We start from the raw sequence: 21,477 nt of genomic DNA, 5'->3' as shown, positions 1-21,477 counted from the left end.
TGTAGGGTAGGCAAAGATTCCTTCTTCCAATATTGTCCTACTAGCAGCCTTACGGCTGTGATCAAATTTAACATCAATATAACGTCCTTAGCATCACAATCCGTAACAATACCTAATAAAAATAATTGCGGGGTAAATTTTACCCTCCTTCTAAAAATTCTTTGAATATTCCACCATATCTTAATCCAGAAAGCTTTTATATTTTTACACGACCACCAAATATGATAATAGGTAGCATCCAAACAACCACATCTCCAACATTTAGGCTGTAGATCAGGGTACATAATAGACAATTTTTGTGGGTCAAGGTGCCATCTATAAAACATTTTATAAAAATTCTCTCTTAAATTCTGCGCTTGTGTGAATTTAACATTCCTCACCCATATAAGTTCCCAAGTATCCAGTGGGATTGGTTCACCAATATTTTGTGCCCATTTAATCATACAATCTTTGATTAATTCAGATTCTGAATCCATTTCCACTAGAACCCCATAAACCCTCTTAATATGAGTTGGTCTTTGATCCCTTACTTGTTTAAAAAGATTTTCATCTTCTCTAAGCCAACCCATATTACGATCCATCTTCCATCTCTCCACTATTTGTCTATATTGAAACCATGAATAAGTAATATTTTCATGTATTAGATCTTCCAAAGATTTTAACTGCCAATTTTGACCATCCCATCTAAGTAGTTGTATATAGGGAACCGTATCCATCTTAACTCCTCTCTTTATCCCCTCTATCGCATGCCAAGGTATAGCCCATAATGGTATTTTAAAATCACTTTTATAATATTTCCTCCATACCCTGAGCAAAGAAGTCCTTATAATATGAGATTTAAAAACCCGATCCACTTTTTTATTAAAAATTAAATAGGCATGCCATCCAAAAAGTAAATCCCAACCCTCCAAATGGAGTATTTCTACATTTGTTAAATTCACCCAATCACTAATCAGTGTTAAAACCACAGCATCATAATATAATTTCAAATTTGGTACCTTGAGTCCACCTCTCTCACGGAAATCTTGCATAATTTTAAGTTTTACCCTTGGTTTTTTCCCTGCCCAAATAAATTTGTTAATACCTTTCTGCCATTCATTTAAGTTAAGTTCATTCTTTAAGATAGGTAACATTTGAAACAAAAAAAGAAATTTGGGTAGAACATTCATTTTGATAACTGCAATTCTACCCATAAGAGATAACTGTAAGTTATCCCAATTCTTTAAATCCTTCTGTACCCCAATCCACAACTTTTCATAATTATTTTTAACAATTTTATGGCTCCTTTCACCTTTTCATCTAAAGGATTTGAGATTAAAAGCTTCTCTTTTAATTTAATCTCATCTTCCAATTCTTTACGTTTCTGAGTCTGCTTTTGTCTATAAAAATTATTCATTTTTATCAAGATCCCACGCATAAAAGCTTTACTTGCATCCCAAACCATTGACATTGATGTTCCCTTATACATATTTAAATCAAAATAGTCCTTTAAACATTCCTTTAATTTTTGAACATTTTTTTCTTGTTTAAATAAATTCTCATTCAACCTCCAGGATCTCCTCTCCTCTTTCTCAGCAACCAGTTCCATCCAAACTGGACTATGATCTGTCAATGACCTAGGAAAATTTTTTACATTCTTCACCCTGTTATATAAATCTGTTGTGATAAAAAAAAATCAATCCTTGAGAAAGATTGGTGTCTATCTGAGAAAAAGGTGAAGTCTCTTTCCTCTTGATTACGTTCACGCCAATAGTCTCTCAATTCCCAATCTTCTTTCAAATCAAAAAAAGCTTTAGGTAATTTAACCTGTTTAAAAAAGGTAGAAAAACCTTTTTTGTCCTTTTGTGTATCTAAAACACCATTCCAGTCTCCCATTAATATCACAGACCTATAATCCAACAGAGTTATTTTCTGATGTAGCAATCTATAAAATTGTTCCTTTTGCTGGTTTGGTGCATACAGTCCCACTATAAGTATTTTTTTACCATATAAGCCAAGTTCAATCATAACATATCTTCCTTGAGGATCTGATTCTACCAGACAAACTGGTAGATTTTGCTTAACATAAATTACCACACCCCCTTTTTTTCCAGGGGCAGGAGATACAAAATGAGATCCCAAGCGAGCATTAGCTAAATATTTTTGATCTTTAAATAAGATATGAGTTTCCTGAAAACAAATAATGTCATTATTATGTTGCTTTAAGTAGTGAAAGATTTTCTTTCTCTTCTGAGGAAAATTTAAACCATTAACATTCCAGGTCAGGAACTTTGCCATCTCCCTCAACCAGGAGCCTGGAGAAGATTCCCTCAAGGTCTGCTACTGAAGAATGTGTTGCAGAGCTTTTGGGTCTTGCTCCTCCCACCGGCATTGAAACAATCTGATGAGAAGATTCTTTAGCTTCTTTCTTCTGTTGTTCCTTTTCCTTACGTTTATGTGCTGCACGAGTCATTCTCTGTTCTTTAACTTCTGCTTGACGCATCCATTCCACCTGCCCAGCAGCCATCAAGCCTAGTCCTTCAGACTGCTGTTCCACCTCTTTGTCACTCAAGACTCTCTAAGTCATGGATGAAGATGAGCCTGCTCCCAGGACCGTGTTGTAAAATTCTTTAGCTTTAGCAACCGTATTAAGTCTATAACGTGTCCCCACATGGCTCAAAACAATACCCATCAGAATCTCCCATCTAAATGGCATCAATCTTATTTTGAGTTCATTTGCTAAAAAAGCAAAATCTTTTCTACTTCTTAAAATTTTGGATGGGATTTCCTTTAAAATAATAATATCTTGGGCAGCAATCTGGAATCTTTTGTTATAAAAAGCTTGTAAGATCTGATTACGCAGAGACTTCTTAGCAAAATAAATCACCACATCTCTTGGCAAATTCTTCTGTTTCGCAATCCAAGAATTAACTCTGTAGATTTTTTCCACTTCTCCACGTAATTCATCTTTATCTATATTCAAAACAACAGCTAAATCATTGATTACCATCTCCATCAAATCTTGATTCATATCTTCTTTAAGACCCCTAATTCTCAGGGCATATTCCATCTGTCTATACTGAAACATAAGAATATCATCTTGTGAAGTTTCCACCTTTTTTTCCATATCTTGGAATTTATACTCAAGAACATCTACTTTTTCTGCGACTTCTTCCACTCTGGAGTCCAGCTTCACGACCACAGAAGCCAATCCAGATAAAGCTGTGACTATATCTTGCCTCAAAATGGTATTATTCTGTTCAAAAAGCTGCTTCATTTCTTTCTTCATTTCCTCCTTACTTTCAGACTTGCTCTGTTCCAGAAGTTGCTTCACTTCCTCCCTAAATTGAGACACAGCATTTCCCATTATATCTTTAATGTCTTGTGCAGACGGACCTGATGGGGGAGGAGAAGGTGGAGATGTAGGCTTAGGTTGCTGCACCGGTGGTGTTACTTTAAGTTGTTGTTGAACAGTTGCAATAACAGGAGAAGAAATCACCTTAGAAACTATCGAAGCTGGTTGTCTCTTTGAAGCCATTTTAAAGTTAATCTCTCTTTCTTTCTTCTTAAAAAAAAATGCTTAAATCTTTACAAATAAAAAAACCAGGAAAAATGCAATAAAAATAAGAACTTCCAAAGCACTTTAAAAGAAAAAAGAGAAAGGAACTTAAAAAAGAAGAGTAAAAAAGAAAGCAATGCTAAGTATACATTTCATTCAGTCCGTCTTTTCTTTCCGGAGATAAAAAAAAAAAGAAAACAACAGTTTCAAAGCGCCATTTTACTTTCACTCTCACTTTCCGCTTGAAAAAAAAAATCACAAAAAAAGAATCAGCATAAGCTAAGAAGAAAATAAAAAAAGAAATAAATCTCTAACTCTAAGAAAAATCCTTTAAACAGTTCTGTCCGCTTTAAAAGTCACTCACCGGAAAACTTTAAGTGCGGAGATGGTAGCGGTGTTTCACTTTGTTTCCCAAGAAACAAAGACAGCTGAGAGGCGGAGAAGGCACGAACTCCGAGGGAGCACTCTTTCTACCCCCCTAAAAAAAAAATCCAGGGAAGGTTAAGAGGTTCTACCTCTATTCATGCAGTCTCTACCCCTTCCCTTCGCCCGGGAAGGGGATTTCGAACCGCGGGCCAGCTGATGTATGCTGTGCTCCGCAGATCTGACACCATCTCAGGAGGACGGCTACAAAGTAGCCGCCATCACCGTCGCTCACCAGCGGAAGCTCTATATACAGACTTTCTTGATTAATTGATTATGTGCCATCAAATAATTTTCTTTCTTTTTTTTTAAAAAAAAATTGAATGAAAAAAATAGGCAAAAAGTAAACAGGCAAGAAGAAAAAGAATTGAAAAGAAAGAAAAAGTCAGAAAGCAATATAAAAGGGGATAGAGGTTAAGAAATATGAAATATAAATAAATAAAAATGCAAAAAAAAGTAAAGAAGGAAGAAAAAGAAAAACTTCTGATTTTATTTGGTACAGATATAGATAAGCCATCAACTCCTTTTCAACTTTTAGCAATCATAGATAATTTTCCCCCCATGAAAATCTATCTCTATTCATTTCTTTCAAGTCTGCTAATGGTGTATTTATTGCTACTGTAACTGAGTCCATCTTATGTAGCTGCTGGTTGTCCTCTTTTCTTTCCTTCTAATTTTCCCAACATTAGAGCCTTTTTTCAGAGTCCAAAGTAAGATGTATCCAAAGTAAGATAATTTGAGTCTGGTCATTTGTGTCTCCAATGAGAACTCTGACTTGATTTGTTCAATGATCCATTGGTTTGTTTCCTTGGCCATTTACGGGATTCTCAAGGAATATAAACCTTCTGTTAGTCATAAATGACCAGTATAATATAGAAAGGCAACACTTACTGAATATTTACATTTGATTTATTATAGTCTGACTTCATTATTGTACTGAAGTGGGAGAGGCAAGATCACCTTCTAAGTAAGGAGTCCACTTTTTTTATCAAAATTGGTTGGTCACAAAAAAAAGTCTACTGCTGCTTTTAAGGATAAATAAAAAATAAATTCATAGTTCCTTAATATTTTATAGACTGGGGAAACATTTTAGGCACAATACTGCAGAGAGGGTTTAAGATTCAAAGGGAAAATACTGCAAAAGTATTTTGTTTCTCTGGGTTGCTTCATGCACTTTAATTTGCTGTCTTTAAATAGGTCAAAGTTTCATGCTACTATGAAAGTTATTTTGAGCTATATTAATGCAGATTAAGGAGCATACACAGTAATGGGATTCAAATATGTGAACAACCGGTTCTCTGTGTGGATGCCGCTTCTGGAAGTCCATTCTGGGCCTGGGCAACAAAAAAATTAGCTACCTGTTCTGCTGAACTGGTGTGAACTGGCTGAATCCCACCACTGAGCGTACGTCCCTTTAGCCATACATAAGCAGAGTGTAAGCTGGTAGAAATTATGACCCCTAATTCACTTACAAAAACTGTCTCTGTGATAGTGCTTTTGAGTCATTTGTTTTAAAAAGGCATACCATATTTTGTATGCAAATATATAGATGTCCATAAGATGGCAGCAAAAAGTTAATGTTTTCTGTATCTCTTAGTGATCATCTAGTAGAAATCATGTAGATTTCTGCAGTCAATCTATGGTATACTGAGTTCCATTGCCTTCTACCTTTTTATGATTTAATAGTAAGTAATACAAGTTTACTCTACATGGAACAGAGTGCTGCTTTCCTTGCTTTTTATCTTTCTGAAATCTCAGGATAGCTAGTTCCTATAGAACTAGGGTGTCCTCAGCTAGGGCCTCCCCAGAATTGTAGGGTGTTCTCAGCTAGGGCCTCCCCAGAATTGCTGCTTCCAGAATTCCATATTCAGACTGTTTCCGAAGTTTATACCAGTGGTCCTCAACCTTTGCAGCTTGGCAGCCTGGCTGGGGAGGGGAGAGAACTGGGCCCTTGTGCAAGTGGCGGGCTGTTGCACACACATGCAGCTCAAATTGCACAATCAATGTGTATCAGTCAGAAGAATCTAAACTAGAATTCTGGTCTATATGGAACTTTGACAGAATTCATCATGGAAAATTCAGTTTATATAAGACTTTGTTCCTCAATTTATTATCCTCTAAATATATTAGAAATGCACCCAACAATTTTTAATGTTTCACCTAACTGAAAATTCTGCAACTGTTGCAAACCTTACCCTGGATTTTGTTTCTTTGCAATGAGAATACTAAAGTTTTAATTAAAAAAAAATTATGTGATTTATTTGCATATACAGATTGAGCATACAGCATTAACGTCACAAGAGATACTACTCCCTTTAAGATATCCATCAGCATTGTCTGATTCTCATACTGTTACTCATTTCTCTATGTAATTTTTTTTCTGCCTCATTAGAAATAAAACTGCTGATTGGTCATTTTAATATTTACACTGGAACCTGGGTCATTTATTCCCAAATATAATAAAACAGAATGAGGATTAGTAATTTCTATTCATCACCTCTTCTGTTTGAATTATTTTAATGCCCAGTGCAAAGCATTACCTGTGTGTTATGTATTATCTGTAATATTTTGTTACAGCCTCAAGGCAACTGGCATCAGGACCTCAGTTTCAAATCATTTTAAGAAACCTGGAATAGGTAGTATCTAAATCCAGATAAATTGTCAAAGATGTTTAGGGGAATTCCAAATAAGTGTTGGAAATGTTAATATATGTATAAAAGTACTTTTTACCATATTTGGTGGAAATATAAGAGAGCTAAGACATTTTGGAATCAGATATTTTTGTTCAATTTAGAATTTTTTTAAAATGGATGTAATATTGAAACCTGAAGTTTTTCTTTTTGGGATGGCAGATAAACAGGTGGAGAAAAAAATATGGGGCTTTGTTTTTATATATCAATATGATGATAAAGTTCTATGCAAAGAGGGAAAGAAGATTATATATCTACAATGGAAGAACAGATTCTGAGACTTATCTCATCACAGTTTTCAACCTGTTTGTCTTGATAAGACCAGATACTTTCCCTTAGTTTTGGTGATTATTAATATTTGTAGTGTTTAATACAGAATAAATTACGTTTTTACACCTGAAGCTTATTCTTTGATTATCATCATATTCTCATCTATTTGGCTCAGAGTTCAGCAAGCGAGAGAACCACTTCCATAAAAATCTGTGGCTCTAGAAATCTATAAGATCAAAAAAACATTTTTGAAGTGTAAGACTTTATAAATTTTCATTAAAGCAATGCTTTAATTACATTGTTCTTGAATTAAAACATGAGATATTTAGAGACAACTGTTCTTTCTTTATAGAAAATATTAATGTGGCAGATCCATGGAAAACTGGAATTAAATTTTAAAACTTAACAATATATTTTTTTTTAAAAAAAGACCCACAATATTTAAAATGAATGTAACATCTAAATCAGCGGTTCTCAACCTGTGGGTTGTGACCCCATTTGGGGTCGAACGACCATTTCACAGGGGTTGCCAAATAATGCAGTCTGCCATTTTTTCCCCTTTTCCTTAGCTGTGCTACTCCCTTTTATTCTATTGGCTTTTGAAAGCCAATAGAATAGACTCTCTTGAATAGAGTCTAATTCTATTGCCTTTCAAAAGCCAATAGGAATTGTCCAGGCTGTCTCTGCCCTGCTGAGCCCACCAAAAGTCCCATTCTGCAAATGGTGCTGCAAGTTGTCTACAGCGAAGGTGAGCTGTCTGGAAGTTTCCACCCCTCCCTACTGAGCAACTACTAAAAATGTAAGTAAAAGAGGGCCAGGTGGGAGGCCGGCGGGCGCAGGGAGGGTTGCTGGCATGTGTGGGGGTGGGAGGTGGGAGGCCGGCGGGCGCAGGGAGGGTTGCTGGCGTGTGTGGGGCCCGGCGGGTGCCTTACCTCCCTTGGGCTGGGCCAGCTGGTGGCCCAGCCAGTGGTCGGTCTGCACCATCTCTGCCGCTTGCCAGCTACACCTTGGCCGGCGTAGGGGGTGGCACCACGCATGCGTGGCGCTCCCGGGCAGGGAAAGTCCTCGACTTATGACTGGTTGGGTAGTCCTTGACCTACGACCGGTTGGATAGTCCTCCACTTACGACCAGTTGGGGGTCACGGCATTAAAAAGGTTGAGAACCACTGACCTAAATAGTCATTTTCTATCTGGAAATTTCATTTTCAGGAAAAAAGGAAATTTCTAGACATGGCTATTCTGGAAATAGAAGGATGGAAAGTGTAAAACTGGGCCTTGTGCGAAAACCAAATGTGGGATAGAAGGCTTAAGTCCCATTACACTCTTTAAGTGAATAGGTTTGGGAATCCAGACTCAAAGACACAATAAATGACTGAAACTTTACATTGTGAGTACAGGTAGTCCTTGACTTACAACCATAATTGAGCCAAAATTTCTATTGCTCAGTGAGACATTTGTTATGTGAATTTTGCCCATATATTTTTTTTACATTTCTTGCCACACTTGTTAAATGAATTGCTGCATCTGGCTTTCCCATTGACTTGGCTTGTCAGAAGATCGCAAAAGGGGATCATATGATCCCAGAACACTGTAACTGTCATAAATTTAAGTCAGTTGCCAAGCATCTGAATTTTGATCACATGACCGTGGGAATGCTGCAATGTCGTCAGTGTGAAAAAGGGTCATAAGTCATTTTTTTCAGTGTTGTTGTAACTTTAAACGGTCATTAGGCGAACTGTTATAAGTCGAGAATCTGCAAAGAGTTAGTGGCTGGCAATTTGAATAGGAGTGGAATCCCAGAAAACTCAACTTTTTGCTGCCCCCAATCACTGCTCAGATATTTTGCAGCCCAACCCAATAAAAAAAAATTACGCACAATATAAATATCCATTAGGTCAGGGGTAGGCAGCCTTGGCTCTTTTATGACTCGTGGACTTCAACTCCCAGAATTCTGGGAGTTGAAGTCCACGAGTCATAAAAGAGCCAAGGTTGCCTACCCCTGCACTAGATACTCTATGTAATCAAAATGATAAATGTGTCAGTATCTTAGCTACTGAACTGGCCAACACTCTTGTCTCTCTTCCCGATGCTTCAAACAAATTGCCTGCTCTTTGTCTGTGGAGTATATTCACGAATCCAGGATGGCCTCCAGATTTCACAGTGGGATGGAAGATACAGTGCATTTAGTAGATTCTTAAATACATGCATGCGGTAGCCCATCTCTCCTGGGGCCTGGTTTTGAACAGGCTGCAGCCCGGGGGGTTAGGGACCCCTGACATAGGTGGTTTGCCATTGCCTTCTTCTGAAATATTTTTCTGATTTCGTAATGTAGCCAACAGAATTGGAATTCCTAGGTAGTCTCCTGGTTGTATGTAACAACCAGGTGCTGCTTTAGACTCTCTCTCCCTCTCCCTCTCCCTCTCCCCTTCCCCTTCCCCTTTCCCTTCCCCTTCCCCCTCCCCCTCCCCCTCCCTCCCCCTCCCCTTCTCTCCCTCCTTCCGTCCCTTCCTCTTATGTCTTTCAAAAAATCTACCTAACTTATATATGGAACTTCATAGTCTTGAGGTCTGCATATATTTTAAGTCTGGCACCAAACCGTGCAGTGATGGCATTTCAATAGTGTTTATTGCTAGGAAAAGATAAGAAGAGAAGCATTGTTCGTTTGAGCACAATGCAATTCAAGGTTCTATATGGAGATCCAGTTCAGCTGGATGTATTTACCTTTCATAGGAACAGATTATACTGTGTATGCCAATAAATCTCATTACTTTATTGCAGAAAAACAAAACAAAGGGCAGTTCACTTCCATATCCACTAGAAGTCCTTCTAGCACAGCTAGCATTATTGTTAATAAAGACATCCTTATCATCTCCCTTTTGCTTGCAACTAATTAATGCGGAAATTAAATTTTTAAAAATTGGATCAGTTTTCAAATCCTGAGTTCACTCTGCCAGGAGATAAAAGAGGATTTATTTCAAAGGTTAATGCAAGTAATATTTCTGATTTGAAAACCTCACTCATCATGTTGATTCTCTGTAAAAGCAGATAGTGTAATTTATGCTACATTTTACTTTAAACATCAAGCTAACTAGGCATATGTATTTATCTCTTTCTAAAAAACATGCATTTTGACTTTTGATATGTTTTGGAGCATAGCAAGAGACTTCTATATAAGCCACAAGTTAACAATCCATTAATAATGGATAATAATGTAATAATGATATATGTTATATTAAAAACATAACATCCACCAGGTCTTCTTTGCAGTAATTAACTGCAAAGGTCTCAAATTAAGGGAGATTTTACTTTGGGTGGAAAGGGAATTAAAAGCACAATTGTAGTTAGTGCACGTCTGATTCAATTCAGCTATCATCACTACTGAAATCCTTGTATCACTCAGTAAATCAAGAAATATAACAAGCAAATATAGAGCTCACAATTTGAATCAGGACACATGAGGTTGAAGAATTTCCTCTTCTCTATCACTGTCCTTGTACCCCAAAATAAGGATTTTAACCCACAAGCCTTCCATTGATACCAATGAAAATTTTCTCATCCTACATGTGGGTAGGTATATGAAGCAAGGTGGAAGAAGTGTCAATTTTCTTAACCTGAATTGGGGTTCTATATTAATTCTTAAATATAGTGGTATTTTAAACTAATGAAATATATATTTTAAAAGAATAACATGCATTATTTTAAATAAATTGAAAAGTTTTCAGTGGCATTCAACCCTCTCCCTCAACAAATATTCTTTGGATCCATTTAGTGCTAATTCATTATAGAATTTGCAAAAAACATTTATAAATACCGTAAATGCCGGCGTATAAGACGACTTCCGCGAGCGCTGAAATCGGCGCCAAAGACGGGGGTCGTCTTATACGCCGAGTCATCTTATACGCCGGAAATACTGGTAGTTTCTGGTGTATAAGACAACATTCTAGGAATGCGGCCTGGCTATAAAGACGGGGGTCATCTTATACGCCGGGTCACCTAATACGCTGGCATATACGGTAGACTTCAAACAATGCACAGATTTTGTATTTTACTTTGAAAATTGAAAAATGAAAATATCAGATAAGCTCCGACTTGGGATCACTGTAGGCTTTTCAGCCTCATGAACATTACAATGTGTAGTCTTCCAGAATTCCACTGGGAATTTTAGGAGTTTGTAGTTCATCCATCTTAAAGTTTGTGAGGTTGAGAAACACTGGTAGACAGAGAGGAATGTAAGCTCTACAGAGATAAGCCCTTTACTAAGGTTTCTGCTTGAATGGGGTCTAAGGGGCATTTTTTTTTCTCACTGAAAGCATCAGCTGAAAGATAGATTAAAATGTCCTCTTAAACGTCTCCAATGCATATATACACTTCAATGAAGCAGAAGAGAGATAAATCTTCACTAAAATGTATCTTTAAGATTCTCAGCACTTTCTTTTATGCAAGAAACTTCGGTTTTTCTATTTTATTCTTTATATCTTGACATGTTCTTATTCTGAATTCTCTAGACAATCTTTTTGAGCTTGGGAATTGGAGGGGGTGGTGGGCTTGTTGATATTGTTCTGTACTATTTTGTGTTTCCCTTCATTGCATTATTCTGGTGTTTCTCTGGCTTCTTACAGTTTGTAATTTGAAAACAATCTGCAGCATGGAAATAGTTGCCTTATAATATATTCTTTTCACATTTATTGGAAATATGGGAAGATGTATACTATATAGAACAGTAGAAGTAGTGTATACCTTTTTTAATGAAAATTATCAGCACTTTTGATCAGTGACGTCATCAAAGTAAACAAGCCCACGTACTGATTACGTCAACAGGACATGGCCCTAAAAGGAAGTGACGTGCTCAGCCCCCACCCTCCGGATGTGACGTTTTGGCCTAATCCCATCAAGATTGGCAGTCAATCCTCTGGGTACATGATTAGGTTAACCTTAGACTAATTCTATGGACATTCAAAACCAAAAAAGAGCTAAGTAAAAGTGAATAATTAGCAGAGACCTGTGTTTTTGGGAAACAAGCCCTACTTTGGGGAGCTGTTAACCCTAGACTAATTCTATGGACATTCAAAACCAAAAAGAGCTAAGTAAAGTGAATAATTAGCAGAGACCTGTGTTTTTGGGAAACAAGCACTACTTTGGGGAGCTGTTAACCCTAGACTAATTCTATGGACATTCAAAACCAAAAAGAGCTAAGTAAAGTGAATAATTAGCAGAGGCCTGTGTTTTTGGGAAACAAGCCCTACTTTGGGGAGCTGTTAACCCTAGACTAATTCTATGGACATTCAAAACCAAAAAAGAGCTAAGTAAAGTGAATAATTAGCAGAGGCCTGTGTTTTTGGGAAACAAGCCCTACTTTAGGGAGCTGTTTGTGTTTTTGGGAAACAAGCCCTACTTTGGGGAGCTGTGAAATAAAAAATAAAAAAGGCTTTTTATTTCTAATCATTCTAGCCTAACGATGCTTTTAATTTTTTTTTGAAAGTTTTTTAAATTTTACAAAACAAATCCCCTCCCCAAACCCCCCCACCCTCCCATACCCTCCCCCACCTCCCCAAACCTCCCAAATCCTCCCCCAACCTTCCCAGAGCTGAGTACAGGCTTAATTAAAATTTTTCAGAAAAAGAAAAGAAAAACTTAAAACATATATAAATCCTAAACAAATCTAAATACATTAAATTAAATAGGTTATCTTCTCTAAAAAATAATAATTGCAATCATTAAACACATTATAATATACTCTAAACATTTTCTAGTATCATACTTATATTATTATCCATCATTCTGTATAAACTCCCTCCAAAACACAAATTTAAACATTACTTTCTTTGAATATCTATACCTACAATATAAAATCTAATCTCTCCCTCTTTCTTTATCCTAGAACACAAAAATAAACATATAAACCTTCATTATACCATTAAAACTAAATACTCTTTGAATACTTAAACTAAATACTTAAACTTAAACTTCTTATCTAAGATTTTCATTCAATCTCCATAATCTTCTCTCCTATCAAAAAAAAAAACTTAAAAGACATATAAATCCTAAACAAATCTAGGTACATTTAATTAAACAAGTTATCTTCTCTTAAAATAATAATAATAATAAACCCAATCATTAAACACATTATAATATACTCTGAACCTTTTCATATCATACTTATGTTATTATCCATCATTCTTTATAAACTCCCTCCAAAACACAAATTTGAACATTACTTAAAACATTAGAATTCCCTTATACACATTTAAATCTTTACCAATAACAAATTCCATCCACAATAAACACATTCCTTATCAGTCTCTCTTGTCCATAAACCATTAAAATTCCCTTATACACATTTAAATCTTTACCAATAACAAATTCCATCCACAATAAACACATTCCTTATCAGTCTCTCTTGTCCATAAACCTCAAAAGAAGTGCTTTGAAAACTGCCCTTAAAGCTAACTCCAAAAAGTTTGTAAATCTTGCTTCTCCCACAGACTCAGTACTCTTTTGAATACTTAAACTAAGTACTTAAACTTAAACTTCTTATCTAGAATTTTCATTCGATCTCCATCCTTGTCAGTCTCTCTTATCCATAAATCTCGAAAGAAGTGCTTTGAAATCTGCCCTTAAAGGTAGCTCCAAAAAGTTTATAAATCCTGCTTCTCCCGCAGACTCAGGAGCCAATACTTGTGAGGCTTCCTTAAACTCCTTCTTCTGTTGCTCTTTTTCTTTACGATTATATGTTGCACGAGTTGTCCTCTGCTCCTTCATCTCGACTTGTTGAGGCCCCTCAAACTGAGATTTCCCATTTTTCATTAATATAGGCTCTTCAGACTGCAATTCTACCCTTAAAGGTTGCTCCCAAAAATTTATAAATCCTACTTCTCCCGCAGATTCAGAAACCAATAGTTGTGAGGCTTCCTTAACCTTCTTCTGTTGCTCCTTTTCTTTACAGTTATATGTTGCACAGGTTATCCTCTGCTCCTCCATCTCAACTTGTTGAGGCCCCTCAAACTGAGGTTTCCCAATTTTCATAAGTATAGGCTCTTCAGACTGCAATTCTACCTTCTTTTCTTCCAAAGCTTTAAACTTAATAGATGGCGATGAACATACCCCCAGGACCGAAGTATAAAAGTCTTTTGCTTGAGAAACAGTATTAAGTCTATAACATATCCCCAGGTAATTCACCACCATTCCAATCGGAACATCCCATCTGAACAAGATTCGTCTCTTTTTAAGTTCATCTGCTAAAAAAGCAAACTCCTTTCTTCTTCTTAAAATTTTAGATGGGATCTCCTTTAGAATTATAACATCTTGTGAAGCAATTTGAAATCTCTTCTTATAAAAAGCTTGTATAATTTCGTTGCGCAGGGATCTTTTCCCAAAGTAAATTACCACATCTCTTGGCAAATTCTTTTGCACTGCCACCACAGAGTTAATTCTAAATAATTTTTCAATTTCACCAAGTATTTCCTCTTTTTCTTTATTCAAAATCACAGTAAAGTCCTTTGCAACCATCTCTCTCAGATCTCCTTGCACAGACTCTCCCAAACCTCTGATTCTTAAGGCATATTCCATTTGTCTATATTGAAGCATAAGAATCTCATTTTCCATTTCTTTTTCCATACTTTCAAATTTTCCCTCCATCAATTCCACTTTTTCTACTACCTCTTCTACACGACAGTTCAGCTTTTCAAGAACAGAGGCAACTCCTTTTAGAGCCAAAACTATCTCTTGCCTCAAAATCTTATTATTTTCCTCTAAAATCTCTTTCATTTCTGCCCTAATTTGAGATATAACATTTCCCATCATATCTTGCAAATCCTTCACAATTATTGGCTGTACCAAGGAAGAGGGTGAAGCTATTGATTTAGGTTGTTGCACTGATGATAACACCGAAGAAGAAACCACCTTAGGAGCTGTAGGAATTACTGGACGCTTTGGAGCCATCTTAAAAAAAATCTTTACTCCTTCTTAAAAATTACAAAAATTAAGCAAAAGAAAAAGAGAGATTAAGTCCAAAAAAATTCAAAAAATCCTTCAAAAGGAGATCATTATAATAAAAAGAAAGGAGTTAATAAAAGAAAAGGGAAGAAGAAAAAAATAATTAAATAGAAAAAAATCCATTCCATTTTTTTAAAAGTACAAAAAGCAAAACAAAGAAGTTAAACAAAAATAATAATGCTTCTAAAATCCAAACCCAACATCAAAATCAAATCCACATTCCGTTCCAATCATTAAAAAAAAAGGAAAAGGATAAAAAAAAACACCAAAAAGCCCGCCGATCGCCATTCTACCTTCCCAAAGGAAAAAAAAAAAAAAACGAAAGGCTTGCCGATCGCCATTTTACTTTCCCTTTCAACAAAAGGAAAAAAATAAAAAGACGGAATATAAAAGTAAAAGTAAATCTTTAAACTTAAAATCCAAATAAAATCAAAGAAAGCAAAAGCTAAATCCTCTACTCAGCTCTGTCGCCTCTAAAAAAAACTCACCAGATCACTTTAATCGCGGAGGTGGTTGCAGTGGCTTGTTTTATCCCTAGGGACAAAAGCAGCTGGGAAGCGGAGACAGTCTGAACTCCGTGGGAGCACTCCTCTCACCCCCCCCAAAAAGCCTTGGGGGTGCATGAGACTGGCTCTACCACTATTCAGTCAACCCTCTCCCCCCCCTTTGCCCGGGAGGGGGATTTTGAACTGCTGAACAGCTGATGGCCGCTGTTCATAGTGATTCAAACACTTACCCAGGAGGACGGCTACAAATTAGCCGCCATCGCGCGCGCAGATCCACCGGTCATGGCCCTAAAAGGAAGTGACGTGCTCAGCCCCCACCCTCCGGATGTGACGTTTTGGCCTAATCCCATCAAGATTGGCAGTCAATCCTCTGGGTACATGATTAGATTAACCCTAGACTAATTCTATGGACGTTCAAAACCAAAAAAGAGCTAAGTAAAAGTGAATAATTAGCAGAGGCCTGTGTTTTTGGGAAACAAGCCCTACTTTGGGGAGCTGTTAACCCTAGACTAATTCTATGGACATTCAAAACCAAAAAGAGATAAGTAAAGTGAATAATTAGCAGAGGCTTGTGTTTTTGGGAAACAAGCCCTACTTTGGGGAGCTGCTTGTGTTTTTGGGAAACAAGCCCTACTTTGGGGAGCTGTGAAATAAAAAATAAAAAAGGCTTTTTATTTCTAATCATTCTAGCCTAACGATGCTTTTAATTTTTTTTATTGAAAGTTTTTTAAATTTTACAAAACAAATCCCCTCCCCAACCCCCCCACCTCCCATACCCTCCCCCACCTCCCCAAACCTCCCAAACCCTCCCCCAACCTTCCCAGAGCTGAGTACAGGCTTAATTAAAATTTTTCAGTGCCTCAAAAGCTGGGGAAAAAGAATCCCCTGAAAGGCAGCCAGAGCCTGTATTTAACCCCTTTTTTCTAAAAGATATTTTTTTCTAAAAGGTATTTATTTCTAGGTGGCTTTAAAAGCATTTCCTCGAATGCAGGGGAAAAAAACAAACAAACACAGCCCCTTTTAAAACCCACAGCTGGTTTTTACCTTTGTAAAAAATCTAAAGACACATATTTTGCCATTTACACCCTGAATAAAATTTATTCTGCCCCCCTCCCCACTATAGCAAAAGACAAGGAATATTAACAGGAATTAAAATGCTCACAAGAGGCAGGCAGCCAACCAGGCTCACAAGAGGCAAGCAGCAAGCAGCCATGCGTGTTTCTGTCTGTCTGCTAGTAAAAAAAGGGGGGTTAGGCCTTGTTTGGGATGTGCCCGGGCATATCATGCTCCCCGTGATCTGGGCATGCGCAATGCTCAAGGGCGTGTCATTGCAAGGGGGCAGGGGAGTTTGTGCGGGCAGGGACATGCCCGGGCATGTCATGCTCCCCGTAATCTGGCATGTGCAATGCTCAAGGGCGTGTCATTGCAAGGGGCAGGGGAGTTTGCTCCCCATGATCTGGGCATGCGCAATGCTCAAGGGCGTGTCATTGCAAGGGGCAGGGGAGTTTGCTCCCCGTGATCTGGGCATGCGCAATGCTCAAGGGCGTGTCATTGCAAGGGGGCAGGGGAGTTTGTGCGGGCAGGGACATGCCCGGGCATGTCATGCTCCCCGTGATCTGGGCATGCGCAATGCTCAAGGGTGTGTCATTGCAAGGGGCAGGGGAGTTTGTGTGGGCAGGCCTGAACAGCTAGCGATTTAATCCCAGCAGTCTTTTGAAGATGGCAGCCTCTGATGGAGAGTTGTTTGATGTAAATTTGACCCCCAAACCACCCAAGCGTGGGCGCAGAATAAGAAAAGGACCTGAGTTATACAGTTTCATTGAAGAGAACAAACTTATAAAGCCTTGTTATTGCAGATTCTGCAAAACATCAAATGGTAAGTGTGTATATATATATATATATATATATATATATATATATATATATATTAAGAAAACAGTATTTTGATTGGTTGAAACAGCTAGCCTAAATCTACCTTATTTTCTGCTTTAGAAACGGCGGAGTCTCGAAATGTCAGCATGCCTCAGATTCTGAAAGCGTGTATTATTAAAATATTACACCACTGCTTAATGGGATGTCTACAATCAGATGAAGACCATGTGGATGGTACCAGTGAAACAGAACATATTAAAAGCTTATGCTTTAGACTTTCTATGCCTCATGTTCTCTGGATCATCATCAGTATTTCTGACAAAATGAATAACTTATATTTCACCCAGGGTTCCCTTGATGAGGTCAAGACATTTATACAGCGTATCGAAAAGAGCCGTAAACCACTGTCATTAATGTCAAAGATTGAATCTGAATTGCCATTGTCTCTGAAGAGGCTCATATGCCAAAATGTAACAGAAATTAATTACAAGAATCTCTTAATACTATGAAATTTATAATAAAATGGGCTTTACAAATCACATGAAATATGTATTATGTTTTTCTTTTGCTGACCCCTGTTTAACTTTGGCAGATGTTAAACACAATTTAATCAAAACTCAAGGAGTATTATTCAGTTGGGTTTTCCTGATGAGGTGGAGCTGGCCAGATTTGCAAAAGCTGTGAAGAACTCATCAACTCTGGTGTGATTATTTTGTAATATTATGTGCTATTTAAATGCAGCTTTGCAAAAGTTGTGAAAAACACACCTCCTCTGATGTGATTAATTTGTGACATCACCAGCGTATACAAAAGCAGGGTCCATACTGGTCTAGTCACATTTGCTGGTTTCTGGCATATCTGTACCTCCAGAGCCATTTGATCTGCTAAGAAGACCCTTTTCAGAATGGAAGCCACTATTGTAAGTAGTTTTATGGCTAATTTTTGAAACACTTAGATGCAAAATGGAGTTTTAGAATATTCTTGTCTGCTTGCTTGTTTGACTGATTGATTGTTTTATTTCACTGGAATGAATTGACAGACTCAGAATGTTTGAGGGCTTATGAAGGTATTTGTCTTTCATACTTTCACACATTTAGATTCAGGTAAACATTTCTGCAACAAATCTGACCACAGGATTTTTCTTTTCCTTCAGAATGGGAAGATGACCAGCTATTTACTGATGTTGCTATTGCTATAGAGAACCAATTGACAGACTCAGAATGTTTGAGGGTGTATGAAGGTATTTGTCTTTCATATTTTCATACATTTTAGATTCTGGTAAACATTTCTGCAACAATTCTGAACTTTGGGGGCTTTTTTTCCTTCAGAATGGGAGGATGACCAGCCATATAGTGGCCCGTCCAATTCTGGCAAATATTTTTTTTATCAAACAAATGTTAGAACATGGTGATGTTGTGTTGTCTCAAATGCCTCAAAATATTGTATGGTTTTATAGTTGTTGGCAACCTATGTACAAAGAACTGCTTAATAAAATCCCTTATATTAAGTTTATGGAGGGGCTTCCGTCTTCTTTTGAAGATGATGATTTGTTTCCGCCAAATCAAATCACTCTAGCTGTGATAGATGATCTCATGGCATCGGCCGGTGACAGCGATCAAATAGAGAAGGCTTTTACACAGTACGTCCATCACAGAAACCTGAGCATTATTCTCATACTACAAAACCTGTTCTTTCAAGGTAAGAAAATGAGAACAATAGCTCTGAATTCCAAATATTTGGTTTTGTTCAGCAGCCCCCGTGATCAGATGCAAATTGTCACACTGGCCAGGCAGATGTATCCCACTAACACAAAGTATTTTTTAGAAGTATTCCAAGATGCCACTCACAAACCACATGGGTACCTTTTGGTAGATTTGGCAGCCACCACTCCAGAATCCTGCAGGTTGAGAACAGGCCTCTTCCCCCCTGATTGGCCTACTGTTTACACAATGAAAAAGAAGTGTAAAAAGCAGTAGCTCAGTTACCCTAGCACTAGTTCATTTAAGATGTCAGAGAGGGTACGTAGAAATTGGGGGCTTTTAAAAATCTTAGTAAAGGCTGGACCAAGACAGAGAAAAGCCATCTTATGCAATGCTAACAATGACCTGGTGGGGGCAATAGCAGAAATAGCTCTGAACACCCTAAAAGGAAAACTTCCTCTGAAACCTTCACAATTCTGGTCTCTAAAGAGAAAGAAAGGTGTCATTAAAAAGTTGAGTGATAGAAAGGTCTCACTCAAAAAGAAAAAGAAGATCATACTTCAGTCGGGCGGTTTTATTGGGCCCTTACTAGGGACAGCTATTCCGCTGTTGACTAGCCTGTTAGCTGGATAAACCATGGATCATGCCGAGAAAATGTACCTGGTGTCGCGTCATCAGATGGAGCAACTACAGGGTAGGCCACCTACTATGGGGGCTATAGCCACTAACCGGTTGGATGATGAGATGCGTACCATTCTTCAGAGAGCTGATTTGTCTGAGGATGACAAGATTAAGCTCTACAATTCTGCACTGCAGAGGTATCTAAGACTGACCAGGCAAAATGAATCTGAAAAGGACAGACTGAATCTCATTTATCCACCGGAAGAGCCTCGACTCTTCCAACTTTACCAGAACAGCCGCCACAGCCATCTCTGCAGGACACAGCGATGGATGAGATCCTAAGGGGTGTGAGCACCCATTACAGGAAAAATGCAGAACTTTTGCTGAACAAAATGAAACAGCATCAGGACGTCTCAACCTGGGATGATCGTGGTACCTTTTTATACAAAGGTGTCCCTATTCCTGGTACTAATATTTTAGACTTGGTAAAAGGGGCCTCACAACACCGAGCTCCTACTGAGAAGCAGAAATCTAAAAGCTGGGATGACTTTATGAATGCTATGGCTGAGGTAAATGTTCCAACCTCTGTGTTGGGATCTACAACTGTTGAAGAGCAAATAGAAAAGTTGAAAGATTCTCTGGTTGTTAAGGATGAAACTGCTACTAACCCCGTCTCTGTTATGACACCCCCTTTTGGGACTCAGAAGCCACTGATTACTGGTACCCCCTCTAGCCCTTGAACATTAAATCCTAGAAGTAGGTTCAAGTTTGGTGACTGGCTCAATTTGTAAAATGAATAAAAACACAGTGAAACAAGTAAAAACGTTTAAGTCTTTTTCTTTATTTTACAATAAGGTATGCATGTCTGCATGCATTGGTGACAGTTACAGGTTCCAAGCCCCCTTCCCACCTTTATAGTTTTTACAAACAGCTTTACCATTTGATCATTTTTAATATCGGCATTGGAGTACATCTTTAAAATATTTTCATAGTCCACTCCTTTAGTCCGGTTCAGTAGAAAAAACGCACAGCGTTGCCCGCAGGTCACAGCGCTGGGGTGTTGCAGTTGACGTTGGTGAAATGTATACTTCTCAGGTTGCTGCTCTAAAAACATCACTATAGAGCCAGGAAAGTCAGGGCTATCCGGTGGTCTTCCATAAGAATCAAAAAATTCACCATATCCAGGAGATGGGAAGTAGAGGGCCAGCCAGTGTTCACCAGGCAGAGTGTGAGAGTGAATATTTACAATTAATCCAAAAGGTCTTTTGGAGATATGTCTCTGGGGAAGCAGATCACAAGGGTAGACCCCTACTAAGGCAGTATTTCCAGAGAACAATTGGAGGAGCTGCAGTGTGTCCATACTCACATATAATCAAAAAGCACATTCCTTGTGTGACTTATTTCAATAAGGTTTTCAAAAATTGCATAGAGAATCATGTTGACGGTGTTGGGGAGGGGTTGTGCAAATCTAATTTCGGCTCTGAGGTTACCATTCTTGATCAAAGAATAGTGCTCAGAGCATCCCTGATCAGGACTCAAGTCAAAACAATACAAAGTATACCCTCGGTTAAACTCTTTCCGGCTGATTATCAGTGGCCTATCTTTCATGCCTTTGCCTGTGGCTTGCACCATCTGCATGTACTCTCTCACAAAAAGACCGTGTTCATAATCAGGCTGAAGAGGCTTTGTGGGGATCTGCTCGCCATCACAATACAGAGCGCAAAAATTGACATTGCAATGTTGAAAATTGAATGGGTTTCTTTCATAATCCCAACTAAAAGATGCATTGTGCACAAACCCAATCACTAATTGTTTAGGTAGCTGCCCAAGAAATAGATTTTCCTGATTACACACAAGGCTCCCTG

Source organism: Crotalus tigris, unplaced genomic scaffold, assembly GCF_016545835.1.
Source record: "Crotalus tigris isolate CLP2741 ecotype Arizona unplaced genomic scaffold, ASM1654583v1 scf7180000017785.2122318, whole genome shotgun sequence".
Classification (NCBI taxonomy): domain Eukaryota; kingdom Metazoa; phylum Chordata; class Lepidosauria; order Squamata; family Viperidae; genus Crotalus; species Crotalus tigris.
Note: the sequence above shows the minus strand (reverse complement) of the source record.